General features: G+C 39.7%; 1 protein-coding gene across 1 annotated transcript in view; it reads left to right on the top strand.

Annotated features, from left to right (window-relative positions):
- The first annotated feature begins 14,856 nt into the window (after positions 1-14,856).
- The window catches only part of LOC139139310 (protein patched homolog 1-like), a 79,242-nt gene continuing 77,206 nt past the window's right edge, over positions 14,857-16,892 (top strand). The window contains exon 1 of the mRNA XM_070708186.1: positions 14,857-15,092. The gene's annotated coding sequence lies outside the window, so the exon portion shown is untranslated. The remainder of the gene's footprint in view (positions 15,093-16,892) is intronic.

Genomic DNA, 16,892 nt, shown 5'->3' with positions numbered 1-16,892 from the left:
TATGTATGTATGTATGTATGTATGTATGTATGTATGTGAACCTGTCACATTACAAACGTTTGTAGTATAATATGTGTAAGTAATATTACATATACAGAAGACATAAATACAGAATTCTGTCTGTATTTATAGTGTCTGAATACACACACACACAGACACATACAGACACGCACACGCGCACACACACACACACACACACATATATATATATATATATATATATATATATATATATATATATATATATATATATATATATATATATATATATATATATATATATATATATATATATATATATATGTTTGAATTTGTCTAGACCATTTCCTTAGTTTTGATAAGATATTTGGTAGGCCTACAGTGTTAAGTACCAAATATTACGGAGAGGTTCTAGACAGTCGTTGAAAGCCATGCATGTTCAAGAAAAGGCAGAAAGCTGCAGTAGAGCAATGATGTCTGGTGATAAATGTTTGACTTAATCCCTTCCCTTCGTTATCCGCTAAAGAAATGCAACAGACGTTTGTTTGGACGGGTTTTTTTCGTGAAGAGTGAACGCTAGCCCCTTCCATTTGATGCAGACTGCAGGATCAACATGACTTTCTTTGAAGAAAACATGCCCCGTTGATTTGGCTCGCGCGAAGTGCCCCGGGCGGTTTTTCTTCTGCTGAAGGGAGGCTCGCCTTTTGTATTGTGATGCAACTGCCGTACCCTGGCCTTTCTCTCAGAGGTTTCTCTGTGTGCCTCTAATGCAGGCATTGCTTAATCGAAGCCGACAGACTGCCATGGAGAAGGGTTACAGAAGAGTTGGCTGACGCCAAGGCCATTTACGCTCGACCGTACACAAGAGGCGTTTCCATACTGGCATTAACACGCAAGCTGATCTTGAGAAAGGGACGGGAGTGTTTGTAGTGCAGTGCATCTCTGGGGAATGAAGGCACTTCTCCACCAAAGCACTGGCTCTGCGGTCCTGCACCTGGCAGGAAATCGGATTCCCTCCAGCTTAATTTCGGGCCCGTCTCCAACCTAAGAGCTACCAGGGGGCTTGATATTGTGCATCTCCATTCTATGCCTAATTGTCTTCAGTTTTCGATTTTTTTAGAGCAATTAAGCAACAAAGTGGCCCGCCCGCTTTAATTTTCTCTGATGGGAGTCGCGGTCGTTTAATCGTGGGCTATACGTGTTCCGTTTTGGCAACCAATGCTTTGGCGGAACACCGCCGTCCAGCTGATCGATACACTCCCCGACTATTGATCCGTCAGGTGTTCGAATACAGATGTGCTAAATATAGCATCTGCCTTGGTGTTCTACACATTCCCGGATGCAGTAAATTAGGGAAGATCACTGGAGGCTTTATCATTTGATATCCTTGGGGCACTCAACAGTGGGAGCACCTTATGTAACCTTTGCCCGATCCAAAGTTGAAGTTTGATCACGTATCTAATACAGTGTTTGATTTATATGGACTGTTAGTGTATTACAGTTCGTGGCACCTGGCGATTGACTATGTGGCACTACTTGAATCCATGACGCGTAAGAACTTCTTGGTATATGCGTCGCGTTCTCCTGACAATCTTCTGTACTATGGAGTCTAACGGCAGAAGTTAATTATTGTCTTATCATATCGAACATATCATAAGCTGAAGATACTTGTAGAAGGGGACTTAAGTACATTTGCCTGCATTAAGATGTTACTTAAAATGATATAGGCGCTACTTGCATGGCCTAGAAACATTTTTAGCATATGCATATGACTTGCCTTTTTTGTGACTACCATAAATTTTGGAAGGGTTTGTTGCTGTAACCTTCAAATTCTCAGAGGCACCATATTTCTTGGACAATTGTGACATGTGTGTGTTTGAACTGGCAACTATAAAGCGACCACTTGCACTGCCTGGATTCATGCACACACAATCCGGCTTTGGACACGATTAAAATTTTATCGTGGCAATCTACAAGCTGTGACCAACCGTCCTTGCAATGATCTTCAAAATGTTAGTTTACTACACTCGTAGAGGAAGTTGTTCAAAGATCGCTTTGATTTTATTGCTCGCAGTTAGAGCGTGTGCATGTCAATAGTAGAGCAAGTATTACCACTTGTGTCCTTGTCCTTGCACTTTAAGGTAGCATGAGTCTCGAAAGTGAAAGATTAAATATTGCTCAAACTTCCCTCAATGAAACTTTCTATTTATTATACTTCCTTATTGATATACACAGAGTTCACACGTAAAAGGATAAAGAGACAAAATATCAAAAAAACAACTACAGTGTAAATATAAACTCCAAGTAAAGCAATCAAACTATAGCAAATCAAATCTATAAAACCAGCCTGTGACTTCCCGACTTTTGATCCGTAAATGATGAGAGACCAGTGAATGGTAGAGACAAACGGGTGTCCAACTATCACCGTCTCAACAGTTCTCTTAGAAAACCAAGACTAAAAGTCAAGGGGTTATTGTGCAAAGTCTGGTGCAACAGAATGAAATTACTAACATTTACCGATATTTGAAATTTAACATGGCTGCCATCCCTGCGCTGACTCTATAGGGAAAAATACAATTTTCGATTTTCGAAACAACTTAGACGGTAAAAAAATTCTTCCTCCAACAAATTTAGAATGAGCCCCGAGAAGCGGCAGATAAGAAAAAAACTGTAAAAGGCGCATTCTATACCTTATTAATTGATTATGATAAATACGTGCCTTCATAGATTTCGTTTTCTTGAGATGACTTTTCAAATCTGTATTAATCTAAGAGTGATAATATTGAAAAATGGTCCCACTGCTGATTTAAGGAGAAGTGTTGTTCCATGCGTATGCCTCAGTGGACAATAACTCCGTTTTCTGTGACTAATAAACCGAGGTTTTCACTTTGAAAATACCAAACGCAACACTTAGCAATCAACACAGATTATAGTTGATTTGCCCCAGCACCGATGTAACCATTCATTATAAGGGATAATTACGGGTAATTATTAAATGATCCGTGGTGTTGATCTAATTTGTTCATAATTTATGTCTGGCATCCCCCCCCCCCTCACTAAAAGACGAATATTCGTCGACTATCACATCTACCAGAGAATAGTGAATACGAGCTAACCTGTTATACTCATTTCTCTGAACTCCTGGACACTTGTCAAGATTTGCCGATTCAACGTCTCATGTCAAACAATACGTAGGGATTATATATTGGTATATTTGAGTATGAGTAAATGCATATGGCTAAAGTAATAGTTTGTTCCATTCAATATCATTCGGTGAGTTGTCAATCACATTATACCTAACAAAAGTGCAGGTTATGCTGACCAAACCAAAAACTGAGTGCGTACTGGCCAAGAAGTTTCCAGAAATACGAGATGAAAATAACAGAAATACTATCAAAAGCAGCATATACTGCTGTTTGAAATAAGCTGTCCCAAAGCCAGCTCAAAACGAGAACATTACATCATATTATACCGTGCTGTAGTCTACGATGTCGCCGTTGGTTTCACACTCTGCGTACCTAAAATCATGTTTGCTCTGTTTGCTCGGAACTCTATCACTAAATGTGTAGCTGAGAGAACTTCGATCGGCTTGTGACGTTTGTATCCCGTAGACAAAGTCCTACCATATTGAGTGATGGCGTTTGTTGCAAATAGCCACACTTATGAGTTGCAGAGAAATGTGCACTTGCGAACGCCATTGTGCTCTGCTACACCACCGAACCTTTCGCTGAATTCAAATACACATTAAACTCATGGTATCTATCAGAAAAAATCAGCCAATTAACTGACAGCGACTCACTTAAGCTACACAAGACTTTATTCTGTGCCATGTGAAATTATTTTTTTTCAGTTTATGTTGATTCAAGAAGGATTTTCGATGTCGAGAACAGCCATTTTGTCCCAAACAGGAGAAATTAAACGAATAGGACAACACTGTTCACAACTACACCGTATAAAACTGAATAAAACGTGAATTCACCTATATTTCCTTTCTGTGTACATAGAAATCAGTATTTAGTTCTTCAATTCAGTGCAGCTACAGACCGATTGTCGTTGCCATAATGTTGCTGTCGTACCTAGCTTTTATTGGCACTCTTTGCTTTTGTAAGTAAATTTATTATTATTATTATCGCCGTGTTGCTCATCAACGGCATTGTTTCTGCATCACGGCAACATCATCATCATCATCATCATCATCATCATCATCATCATTTTAAATCTGTATTAGACCAGCGCCCGCCTTTCAAGCATGTTTCTGATATCAGATGACATTGACTGCTACGGACTCTTTTGCGCCGTTAAAGCATACCAGTGTCTATAGAACCTCTTCATATTGTAAGAAGGTTTGATGTCTTACCCAAAATGAGGTAAGATGTCAAAACTACGGAGAAGTTCTAGACTGAGCATGTCATTGCTGAGCATGCAGGCAGTCGGAGCTTGTTCTTCCTTTTCATGTAAGGGTAACATTCAGACATATTTTTGCAGTATATCCCAAAGGCATGTATCGACCACCCTGTTCCTATCTTTAAAAAACCCGATAAAATTCCACACACAATCTGCAAAGTAAATCAGAACCACAATATCGGTAACGATTTATCGAAAAACTTTGACACCTCTCTCTCTCTCTCTCTCTCTCTCTTCTCTCTCTCTCTCTTCTCTCTCTCTCTCTCTCTCTCTCTCTCTCTCTCTCTCTCTCTCTCTCTCTCTCTCTCTCTCTCTCTCCAATGTGGTTGTGTTTTATAGACTGAGCCTTTATTTTTGCAATGCTATGATTCAATCGAATGAACAGTTACCATACAGCTGGTAGATAATGGAATCATACTGTCTAACACCAAGGACTAACGATCCATACACCAAAATTACTATGCTCAGCCAAATTCGTCATTTCACCGTACATTATAAAGCCGTACAGAGTAATTCTTAATAAATGTACAATGCAAGCATAGTCCCAGGATATACATTTAATGGACCCATAAAAACCACTGATGACGTACCTTTCAATACGACTAGGTCATATATTTATTTGAACTCTACATCTCAAAATAATATACGTCTTCGCTAGTCTACTTTTCAAAACATAAACTACGTATCGCTTTGTGAAATTCGAAAAGGCATTGTTTTCAACACAGACTATGAGGGCGAATTTGATTTTCAAAGATCGGCAAATTCGAAGGAAACTTGTTTCTCTGATCCAAAATTCCCATTGGGACGCCCAAATGTTATTCTTTATTGTTATGAAAATGAATAATTTTAAGTTTTCTAGGCGAGAGAATTGGCAGAATTTGAAAACCTTCATTTATAAGGTGCGTATTACTATCATTCACACGCCAGCATAGAATCTGCTACGCTTTTTTCTTCAAACTAAAAATAAATATAGAGAAACTCACACTCTGCGATTTGTCGCGTTTTAAACCCTGTATATTACACCCATCTTTGCATTGACAACCCCAATATTCTCCTTCATCTACCTATCCATTTATCAACTCAATATGCATTTTCTCCCTTTGATCATGGAGCATTTTCCTCTACGGAGAGTTTCATCTCGGAGACACAGGCAAACTGCCAACTTCCTCCATCAAGATTGGTATGATTATTTCACCCTTAACAGACTCGCCCATCCCTCCTAATCGTCCACTTTGCTTACTTTTGATTTTATCGGGACAAGCGTCTCTGGACTGTATGGTGGTCAGTGATCCAGCACTTAGAGAAAACAGGAAGAATTTGGCTCTTGAGTGCTGGCTCTCTTGAGTTTCCCACAGTCTCTGTTTTTTCCAATTTTTTTCCTGTTTATTGATAGAGTCGGTGTTTTCACATACTGGCATGTCCAGCTTCCAAGATACGGCTTACCGTGGCACCTTGCGAAAGGGAGGCAGTGCGGGGAGGGACTGTCTCAACCAGTCAGCTTTGATGAACTTGTTTTAATAAAGAAACGGAAAAAGAAGCAACAGAAGACATATATGCGTACGCACTGCAGTTCTTGCAGTTAAATTTGTTCGACGTAGATTAAAGTAGAATGAGTCCCGAGGACACATATTTGGACTCCCAAACTTGTACAATATATTTCTAGTCTGCAACTTTTCGGGGCTCAATATGAAGCTCATGGAATTAGTAAAGTTTTCACCAACGTTATTTTTGTGAAAATTGAAATTTAATTTCCCTTCGTAGAGTTAAGACAGGGTTGTCGGCCATTTTCAATGTCAAGTGTCGTAAACATTGGGTAATTTCGTCTGTCAGATACTAGATTTTGCTCAATGACCCCTGGTTTTTAATCTTGTTTCCAAAGGAATGGTTCAAAGTTTTCTTACGGAAAGCTTTAGTAAACATTCAGTATTTCCATTTGCAGGAGCGAGCTACCCTAGGATTTTTTGTAGACCTTGACATTTGGCAAAAGTTTTGCAAGTTATTTTCGTGTATAATTTATTTCGGCTTTCCCTAATAACTTTCGTATGAGATTACGACAGCTTCAGAGTTGAACCCCCAGCCCGTTTGGTTGTAGGATTTTCTCTTTCCTTTTTCACATTTTATAGTTATAAACGGTGGCAACTCCAAATACATCGCGCCTATTCAACTTACTGAAACGACAATGTGAACCATTGAAATGTATGTAACACTAAAGTGAGGGTTTTGTTGATCACGACAACCATAAAACAAGATGGCGAGCAGATCTCGAGTTGACGAGGGCGTTAACCAAAGAAACAAATTTATTTTATTTTATTTTTTTTTATTTTATTTTATTTTATTTTATTTTATTTTATTTTATTTTATTTTATTTTATGAATGTTTGCCTTCGAAGCTTGAACAATTGATGTTTGCCAGCAAGTAATGAAATTTTAAAGAAAATATTTCTTTTTCATAAATGTATTTGAGGAGAAGAAATTACGTGTCGTTTGATGAACACTACTGCTGTTGGAGCAACACCGGGTATCTATGAATTTCCCGTCAATACTAAGCATCCTGAATTTCCTTCACCGCATCCGGGGTATCTGTAGCAGCAACATCCGGATTACCCCCCCCCCCTTCTTTCCTTGTTGTACCAGACTTACGCGAACGATCAATACCGTAAAAAATTAATATAATATGTCATTATGAGATGATGTAGGAATACTTTTCGGAGGCAAGTGCGTTTTCTTGAAATTGACTTCACTCTGTGAAAACAATATTCAGAGAAGAAAAACATCGGAGATCAAACGGGAAGCCTTACCATCTGTCCAACCCCAAAACCAAAACATAGCAGTTGTTCAACACACGATCTAAACAGTTTACACGATCTGCAACTATGCCATTGGAGTATTTTGAAAACCGATCCTTCACGACCGTATCGTATCTGAACGGAGATATGCCGAGAAGAGGTAGAAAAAACTCGACAAGCATACAAAGAAAGAAAATGAGGACGACTGCCAACATCCGGGGATTCCGACTTCGTCGTCGTTTTTGCGGGGCTCGTCCGTTCGGGACTCGGAGCACCAGATACATTTCTATTGTTTATAGAAAATTACCGTAATTATAAGCACATCATAGACAGACCACCCACTTTGTCTGCCTTGAGATCTACAAAAAAATTAATTGAGCGAGGCAGCGTGTATATTACCAATAGGGGAAGTGTAAGTGGAGACGGGTAGACGTGCACTCGGCGACTGCCTTGCAATTCACGGGTGATTGTGGTGTTTGTATGAAAGTGGAAAGGGTTTTAAGAAAGAAAAACACGTCGCCGGGGAAAATACATTCTGAAGGAGAGGATGATGTTAAAGAGAAATAAAAAGTTGGGGAAAACGACCTGGGCAAAGGAAAGTTGTGATGTTATTCTTAACTGTATATGTCATGGCAGTCTTACTCTGCTGTTAATGGGATTCGGTGAAGGCCTGTGTTCGGTGATGACATGTGAAAATATCAGCCAACAAAACAGAACAGCTGACGGACAGCTTTATTTTCGTTTCAGGAGTGTGGGAAAGTTCTGTTAGTCTTTTTGAAACACACTTATGTATTTGCTAATGCATAGAAACGTATGCATACGTATGTATGTATGAATGTATGTATGTATGTATGTATGTATGTGTGTATATATGTATGTATGTATGTATGTGTAATATATGCAGTGTATATATATATATATATATATATATATATATATATATATATATATATATATATATATATATATATATACACATGGGACTATGTGCCCGTGGGTAGGTGACCATTTGCCCGATGTAAGGAGGCAAATTGTCTCCGGCCTCGAGGATACATAGTTCCTTATTTGGGCTATAATGATTTTATTACATAACTCTCTTGCGAAGTTTTCACTCCAAATTTTTGGGTATACATGCAAATGACAATTACATGCTTTATTTTCATGTCAGATGAAAATCAAGTCAAATGGCGCATTGATATATTTGAATCACTGTTTTGCCGTTTGTCGAATTTTTATGCATAATACGGTTTACTTTCAATCAAATAATGACTATGATATATATAGATAGATATATATATATAACCTTATATATATATATATATATATATATATATATATATATATATATATATATATATATATATATATATATATCACCTTATTCATATCTTTAATGTACATACTTTTCTGTGTATGTTTGTATGTAAATGTTCACATAAATGTATGTCCATGTCTATCTCTCTGTCTGTCTTCCTTTTTTGCATGTATGTATATGTATCTATGTATGTATGTATCTATGTATGCATCTATGTATGTATCTATGTATGTATCTATGTATTTGTGTATCTATGTATGTATCTATATATATTTATGTATCTATGAATGTATCTATGTATCTATGAATCATCAGAATCTTAAGGTGGTATGCACCTCGAAGGTGAAAGACTTAAACTTTTGCTCTCACTTTCCTCAAGGAATCTTTAAATCATTTACTTTCAAAATCAAGAATAAAAATAGGGGGTCACCATGCAAATTTCGGTACCAGAGAAACAAATTACCCAAGATTTACCGATATTCGAAATTCAAAATGGCCGCCATCCCTGTGTTAACTCTATGGAGAAAAATTAAAATTTTCGAATTTCGAAAACTAAGCCGGTGAAAAGTTTTCTTTCACCAAGAGCTTTAAAATGAACCCCACATGTAGTATATCAGAAAAGAATTGTAAAAGTTTGAGAGTCCGAATGTCTTTCCCCGAGGTGCGTTCTACCTTAGGCCTAAAGTTTAACAATATTTATCACACTTCGATGAGACGTGTACCGACGAAATGTTACAATTAGGCTATGATTTCTATTCTGCAAAATGTTGAAATCCAATCAGATATTTTGGGCTTCTAATATTTTACGAGCTTATCTTGAAATACGGGTATTTTTGCGAAGAATGGTCGATATTTAACACCTGTCTTTTAAAATATATTTTGAACAGTCCAATCTTTTGTTACAAGGTGCTCGGTGGGGGAGAGAAAACGGAACCGCAGCGGACTCACAGCACGAAACTTTGTACAGCTACTGTGCCATTGAATGGTCACAAGAAGCGTTCCATTGATTTGAAATAAAAAAAAGACTCATCCCAAGCACATGCGGTGGTCGCCTGGTTTTTACTTGCCCTCATGTTGTGGGTCTGGACTTAACGAATGCTTTGTGTCAGTGCTATTCAGTACCTCTAATCGATATTTCCCACGGTGGGAAATTCTTTTCTTCGTCGATAAATGCAACATCTCACCAGGGTGTCCCGCTAGGTCGTGTCGCTGTGGATCACTATACAGCCATCTCCCATCACCAACAACTTATCAAACTTTTTAAAGAAAACAGTGGTAGATACTGAGGCATGGGCGTGTTGATCACTCGAAACCAAAACTTTCATCCTATTTATCATCTATTTCGCAAGAGGAACAACGACCTTGTATCAGTATTCCCAGCACTGGTAACCTTGTATTAGTCCGTGCAACGGTGCCGTGTGTCATTTTTGCAAGACCTCTGAGAGCAGCGATTTTTAGAGATCAAGGCAAATGGTATTCTTGATTCAAAAATTGCGTGAATTTGTGAGTGCTCCGTCAGGCGACCTGATGATTTGTATAGGATCATGAAATTGAAACCCCCCAGGAAACCCCTTCCACATAACTGCCTTTTTTATGTGTAACAACCCTAAAATCTCTGACCGACATAATTTTCTGCGTGGTGTTATCCCGGAAATAATAATAAGCTTAATAACAATTTCGTTTTTAGTGACATTTTAATTCTCGTCGAGGTTGAAACTTTGCGCAAGCGTTTTCGGGCGAAAAGCTTGACTCATCTGATCTTGTATGACACCTTCCCACACCTTGAGTATGTGACCTGGCTTTTGCTTCGATTGTCCGCGAGAATATCAGAGGGTGGTACCATTTCCTCCGTTAATGAGCATTTTGATCGAAGCAGGCAGTAATTACAGGTCGCCTCCGTTGCTGTAAATGCTTTCAATCGACTCTAATCCCGGAAAAAGAGGCAAAGCGAAATGAGAGCTGAAGAATTTAGCGATGGTGGGGGATCGTTTAGTGAGATTTTTTATTTATCTTAATTCGTTCGATTTTTTTTGTCTGATGTTCGCCAAAGCGGCATATTATAACCTATTATTATAGGTTTACGGTGAAGCGGCAGATGAATACGTAGTGAAAGGCTCCTATTGATCCGGCGTTTGCAAACATAAAGTATGGCTTGAGAATTTAGCAAAGACGACCGATTTCGTAAAGTTTAACCTCATTCGCGGTATGTAACAAATTAAGCCTACACCAAGCTTTGATACTTTGAATCAGTACTGTTAGCAATGTCTGTGTAGGGGCATAGTTCCTCATACAAACTTTCTTCTTACCAGTGGTCTTTCTAACTCGATTTCTTAATTGTTAAGGGTGCATGCTTCCCACGAATACATCGAAATGGTCAGGTAGATGTACTTGGCGCGCTTTGAGCTCTCAGATAATTTATTCAAAATGCTTGCCTTTATGTTGTATTAGTTTGGAAAGTGGAATGTTCGTTCTTGCGACTCTTCGAAGGTTCACAACTTCTAGTTGGTCTATTTAGCACAGTACAGGCCATTGACCCCTAATTAAACACACAGAATATGAAACTGATTTCAGTGACACAAATCAGACGTGATTAATATAAAGTATGGTGACAATTACAATGCAGATAAATCGATACATGTATGCATAGGTTGTTTTGGAATTTTTAAACAAGTCCACAGTAATCATGCGATTCCAATATTCAGACTGGCGTGTAGAATCGTTTATTTTTACAAAATGAACCTGAACATTCTAACAGTCTGCTAATGTACGAATGGCCCAGCAATAAACATAAATATTTAGCATTGTAATTTAATGGATCACTATTAATTAATCAACAAAACAAACAAAGGCAGGAAAACAACAATGAAAGCAACCATTGGGTGGAATAGTTCGCGCCGACTGTCGGCAAATATCTTCTTATTTTATATCACAATGGGCCCTGTCTGCCACAGTCAATCACACGAGAAGATCAACTCATCATTCCTTGAAGTGATACGGTAGCACTTGGAATTTTTTTCGCACACGACCGTATCCTTTGCAGCGTAGGAGACACTAGATATCTGTTCTACGAAACTTACTGATAAGCTAATCGACACGCAAACGTGGGATTCTGGCGTCGTTGAGAAGTCCCCACGGAGAAATACCCAACATTCGCGTTTTCTGCAAATTAGTCTCAAGTTTTAATAGCACTCATTGAGAACTTGAGCATGCTAGCACTGGGTACAGCAATCTGCATGGATAAAAACTGAATAATGAAGACGTGGCGTGCCGTGACACAGGCAAAGTCTCTCTATCTGCTGCGGTTAGATGTCAAATTTGACCCGAATTGACCTCCATTCAGGTTAAGATTCTTGCTGGAATTTTCAGCGAAATTTGGTTGATTTACCCGAAAAGTCATACACTGTTTCAATCACCGGGACATATCGATTGATTTGCCTTTGTTCACTTAAAATATGTGAAACGATCGCGAGTTTTGACAAAAATCTTCAAGATCATCTGTCCGTATTTCCTGTATTATTGTCTAACACCCATGAGTCAGCCAAATCTGTTCGCACAAATTGCAACAAAAGACCTAACTCTTGTGAATGTTAATCAAGAGCACACACTATCATAGCCCTGCTCTTTCTGTTCGTTATTAGTCAAGAAAACAATTATAAAGCAGCATATTGACCTAACGTCTGTTACCATCCATTCGTGCCCAGAGGCAAGTATTTTAAAGCCACGGGGGTTGGGTCTAAAATGTTAGGCCGCGCGGCAGCTGCAACCGGGTATAGGCAATGACTACTGGTTTTACCATCTCGATAATCTCATCAAAAACTTATCATTATTAAATAGATTTGAACCACCGTTAATATTTTCCAAATCTATGTATGCCCTCCAAGCCGTTGACATTTCAGTGCCTATCCACCCCAATGTGTTTTAGTTTCGTGCGGCCACTGATTTCTGAAGTGACTTTTTTGGGGGCACTGCGTCAAATGGACCGTCAAATATTGCGGTATGCCACACTCATGGGTCTATCTCCTAACAGCCTGAGGTCACCGAGTTAGGTAAACAGCGACTGACCAAAACTCCAAAGACGAGGACAGATTAGAGCGAAGACTGATAGGGAGAAAGCAGCCTAGACATTTTTAGCGTCAATGGGGAGAAATCTTCACTTTTTTGACTGATTATAACGGGACTGTGCGACCAGGTGTAACTGAAATATGACCTTTGCTCCTTAGCCGCTCTTATTCTGTAATTACGGTTGCCATTTAATGGCGTCATCAGTACCAACGTTGGTTCTCGAAATAATCATCGGTTTGCTGCGGCGCGGTATACGTCGACGCTGTGTGCGGGAAGATATGCTTATCGGCAATGATATTGTGATATTGCGTTTCTTGCAATAAGGAAGGATAACCATTTGAAAGGTGGCGTTCGCGATACAGTGGAATGCGCCGTGGACTTTTATCGGAGTTTCTTTACACATAGCATAATTGACTTAGAGTGAAGGAAAACATTCGATACAGAGTCTTGCCACAATAAATATGTTTCCATATTTGGCGAATCTGGGGACGCAAATTACGCAATATGTATGGCTTCCGACGTCTGCTCAATTTCTCTCGTCCGCACTAACTATGAAAACATCGGAAGAAAATAAAATATACCACACCGCAGACGACCCGCGCTAACATCTCTATGGTTTTCTCAAAACAAGATATAAATTCGCGATGACACGAAGGCGTGCAACAACAAGCAAAGATCAGGGTGGGCTTGTTGTTTGAATAGCTGACCCCACGATGTACTACACCGTTCGACGAATATACAAGTATCTCTTGTGGACAAAGGATAAAACAAGCATGTCTGCTGGTACACTCAGGAGATCCCCCAAGTCGATTGCTCTGCACTTGTCAATCAAGAGCTGTGAGTTCAGATACAAAAAAGAGAAAAACTGTTCGACGACAAAGCCAACATTAGAGAGAGCACAACTACGTTAGAGACCCACTTTGGTGTATTGTCACATAAAGCCTTGAGATTTGCAAACAACGCGAACCCGGGAAAAACAAAACAAAACAAAAACAGCATCATTTCGTCTTTTTCTCGCTTTTCACGCCTTTCCCTTGTTTCTCTGCAAAATGGTGGAGATTTGATGAAATCTAAATTAAATGCTCATTGCATCGATAATATCAGTCCTTCAGGTAGACGAAACAACAGACATCGGAGGAGACAATAATATAAATATATATGCAGGTAAACAGACAGACATATGGATAGACAAAAATATAGAGATACCTTAGATCTCGCAAATAAAGTTAGGCGAGGCATGATAATTCTTAGGATCTTACAAACCAAAAGTAAAAAAGTTACATTTTCCGAATTTTGCGACGATATCTTTAAAAACTAAGTACCGAATTGACTTAAGTTGAACTTGTCTTGCGTAATATATAATGTTACAATCCGCATTACACAATTTAGATGATCACTATTGATATCGTGCACCAATTCCTTCATTCTGGCTCATTTGAAAGCACCATTGATCAGACAATTTGTTTTCGGAATTTTGGTTCAATTTGGCAGTAAACAAAGCTTTGAAAATGACGAAATTTTAGTGACATTGTGACATTCACAAACAAGATAAAACAAATCTGGACTAAAGGATTTGAATTGAGTGTACTATTCATCTTGTCGCTCGCCATTAGGTGACGTCAGTGTCCTTTTCTTCTGCACGGTGAACACTTTATCATTGACGTAGTGCTCGACTCTGTTAATACACCTCAACAAACTGGACCGTGATTTTCCTTGAAACGCGGAAAATGGGGACCGCCTCGTGTTTTGCGCTAATGAAAAGGACAATTAAAAACACCCCATTGCGGTTGCAGTTGTGCCAAGGTCTTCCCATGTGGCTTATGCAGTGTTGGTGGGCAGATGGCAAATCGACCGGACCACCAGTCTTGTTTTCATCACTCGGTCTATGTTTTCCGTTAGGGTACACTTCAGGTAACATGCAGTCGTGAGATTTTCACAGGAGTGCAAGGCTAGAGCCCCCTTCCTACCTTAAAAAATTACGCTATCGATTTATTTTAATAAGGCGAACGGACGACTGCTTGTCAGCGGTGATTCGCTTTTTTGTGTCGAAAAATAGATTCGGCAAGCGGATATAGCAAGCCTGTGAGCGAATTCTCCTTTCGTACTTGTCAACACCTTCGGAAATATAAACCAAACAACAATAACGTGCCGTGTTTATGTGAAAACAAGACTGGCGAACGTCATCAGTGACTTGATATGTCACAGGAAGAAGTTGACAGGATTGGCCAATCAAAACGCACAAAATAATGAAAACTGACATCTGATTGGTTTATTGTTAGTCTTAAAGCCCTTCACTTAAGCCGTAGTTATCGCATTTAATCTTGGTGCGTCGTGAGATGCCTTGTACATCCATTTCTTGGTCGACGTTTCTGACGCCTGCTCAAAACGGTATAGCACGGGGGACCTGAACGCCGATACGCAGTGTACACATAGCCACACACTAGGGATAATGTTGGAAAACAGCGGCAATGTAGCTTGGTACTGGAAAAGTTGCAGCGAATATGGCTTGCCTCGCAGGCTTGGAGTCTGTTCCCACGACCAGAGCAGGTGATCAACCCCTTTCTTGTCTGTTTTTTATTCGATTTTTCATACGTTCTCACTGCACAAAAGCCTTGGCGGCGGCGCGTTAGAATGCTATCTTGTCGCTCCTTCACTCGCTGTTGTCAGAAAGAGAGTCTAGTATTGGCATGTTAACAAGACACCCGGGTGGTCTCGGTAGCATTGCCCAAGGTCACAACGAACATTAACTCCCTATAGGAGCTTTTTGAGCGGTCACGACCCACGGGGGAGTTGCCCTCTCATAGTTTTTTCAAGACCAGTATTGTACTCAGTCAAGTTCACCTCCGATCAAAAGACGGAACAATCTGTTCTATTGGGATATTAAGTTTCAACGGTTGAACTTGGGGAACGATTTTCATCTTAATGTCTGTACTTTTTCCTCTCTAAAATACATGCAGTTTCGTTGAAGTGTCCAATAACCCACGAATCCTCGGACGTCATTGGGGCAGCAAAATCTACTGAGACGAAGGAAATGGTTTATAAATAATTTTATTTGGCGCCAGATAGGAAAGTGAGAGTAATTTATGTTATGTGCGTGGTCGAAGAGTATCAGTGCCGCGTATGTCAAAGTGCTGATACGTGAAGCACGAATACATTCGCATTTCACAGCGCTTCGCATTCTCGCCAATTAGCTGGGTGATATCTCGTGTGGCGTGTGATTTGGAGATAACAGAAAACGCCGATGACAGTGTGGAATATGCTCATTTAAAAATTTGTGAGAAATATTCTAATTCGGACAATCGACACGGCGCAAGAAGGCCACGACCTGCTTTTTTTTCGCGCCCATTTGAATCGACCTCTTGCATGGCGTTTCGGCGAGAGTTGGTTTGTCGAAGTGAGTGTTGCATTTGAGCCTGGCATAATCTCCAGGCATAATACATATGTGAGAAATGCCATGCATTGATTTGAGCACTCCGTTTGTCCACTATACACTGTACGTTCTTTACAAATGTTTTGTGTGTAGGTATAAGAGTTGAAAAGAAAAATCAATGTTCTTCCACCGATGAAATATCTCGGCAACGTTTACAGTATCTCTGCTAATCAACTCTTTACCTCAAGTGTCTTGAGGAGGTTCGCTCTACTGTTGACCATATTTGGACCGCTCGCCGTGCCATGTTGCTCTTCCAGTACGGCTGGCACAACAGAGGCAAGAAAACCCCTAAAAATAAAGTCGTTGAGCTGTTAATACATCGGCCGATCAGATGTGGCCGTGTTTCGTCCTCTGCCGGTCTGTCCAGCGCCAAGTCGAAAGTCGCGAGTTAAGTCAACATTTTTACGAGCTAACTAATGGACTCAAAGGAGTGGTCGGATTTATTTGTCTTATTCATCCTTCCTGGCGTTATTTGTTTAACTTGAGCACATTTTCTGTCGGTATGTCTTTCAGCGACGACATGTTTCTGCTTGGGAGGCAGCGCCGCGCCTTCCGTCTTCCATCGCTACAGTTTGTTTCTCATCATCGAGACTCTGCAATAATTATAATAATCATCATCATCATCATCATCGACATCATCATCATCATCATCATCATCATCATCATCACGCGTCCATCATTTTCATCCGACTTCCGGTACCTGCACTCGCTGATGAAGCGAGAAGTCTGATGCATTTGGCCCGCCATTGCGTGGAACGCGACTTGCATATGCATTCCTCGCAATGGACAAGTACAAATATGACATCCGAAAAGTAAACGGCATAGCAAGGGTATTAAAAGAAAAATGCCACGAATTCTACCTCTCTCTCGACACAAATGTCCCTTTCTAAATCCGATGGGAAAGACCAAACTGTTCC

Source organism: Ptychodera flava, chromosome 8 (assembly GCF_041260155.1).
Source record: "Ptychodera flava strain L36383 chromosome 8, AS_Pfla_20210202, whole genome shotgun sequence".
NCBI lineage: Eukaryota > Metazoa > Hemichordata > Enteropneusta > Ptychoderidae > Ptychodera > Ptychodera flava.
The sequence above is the reverse complement of the archived record's forward strand: the minus strand, read 5'-3'. Positions and strand labels throughout refer to the sequence as shown.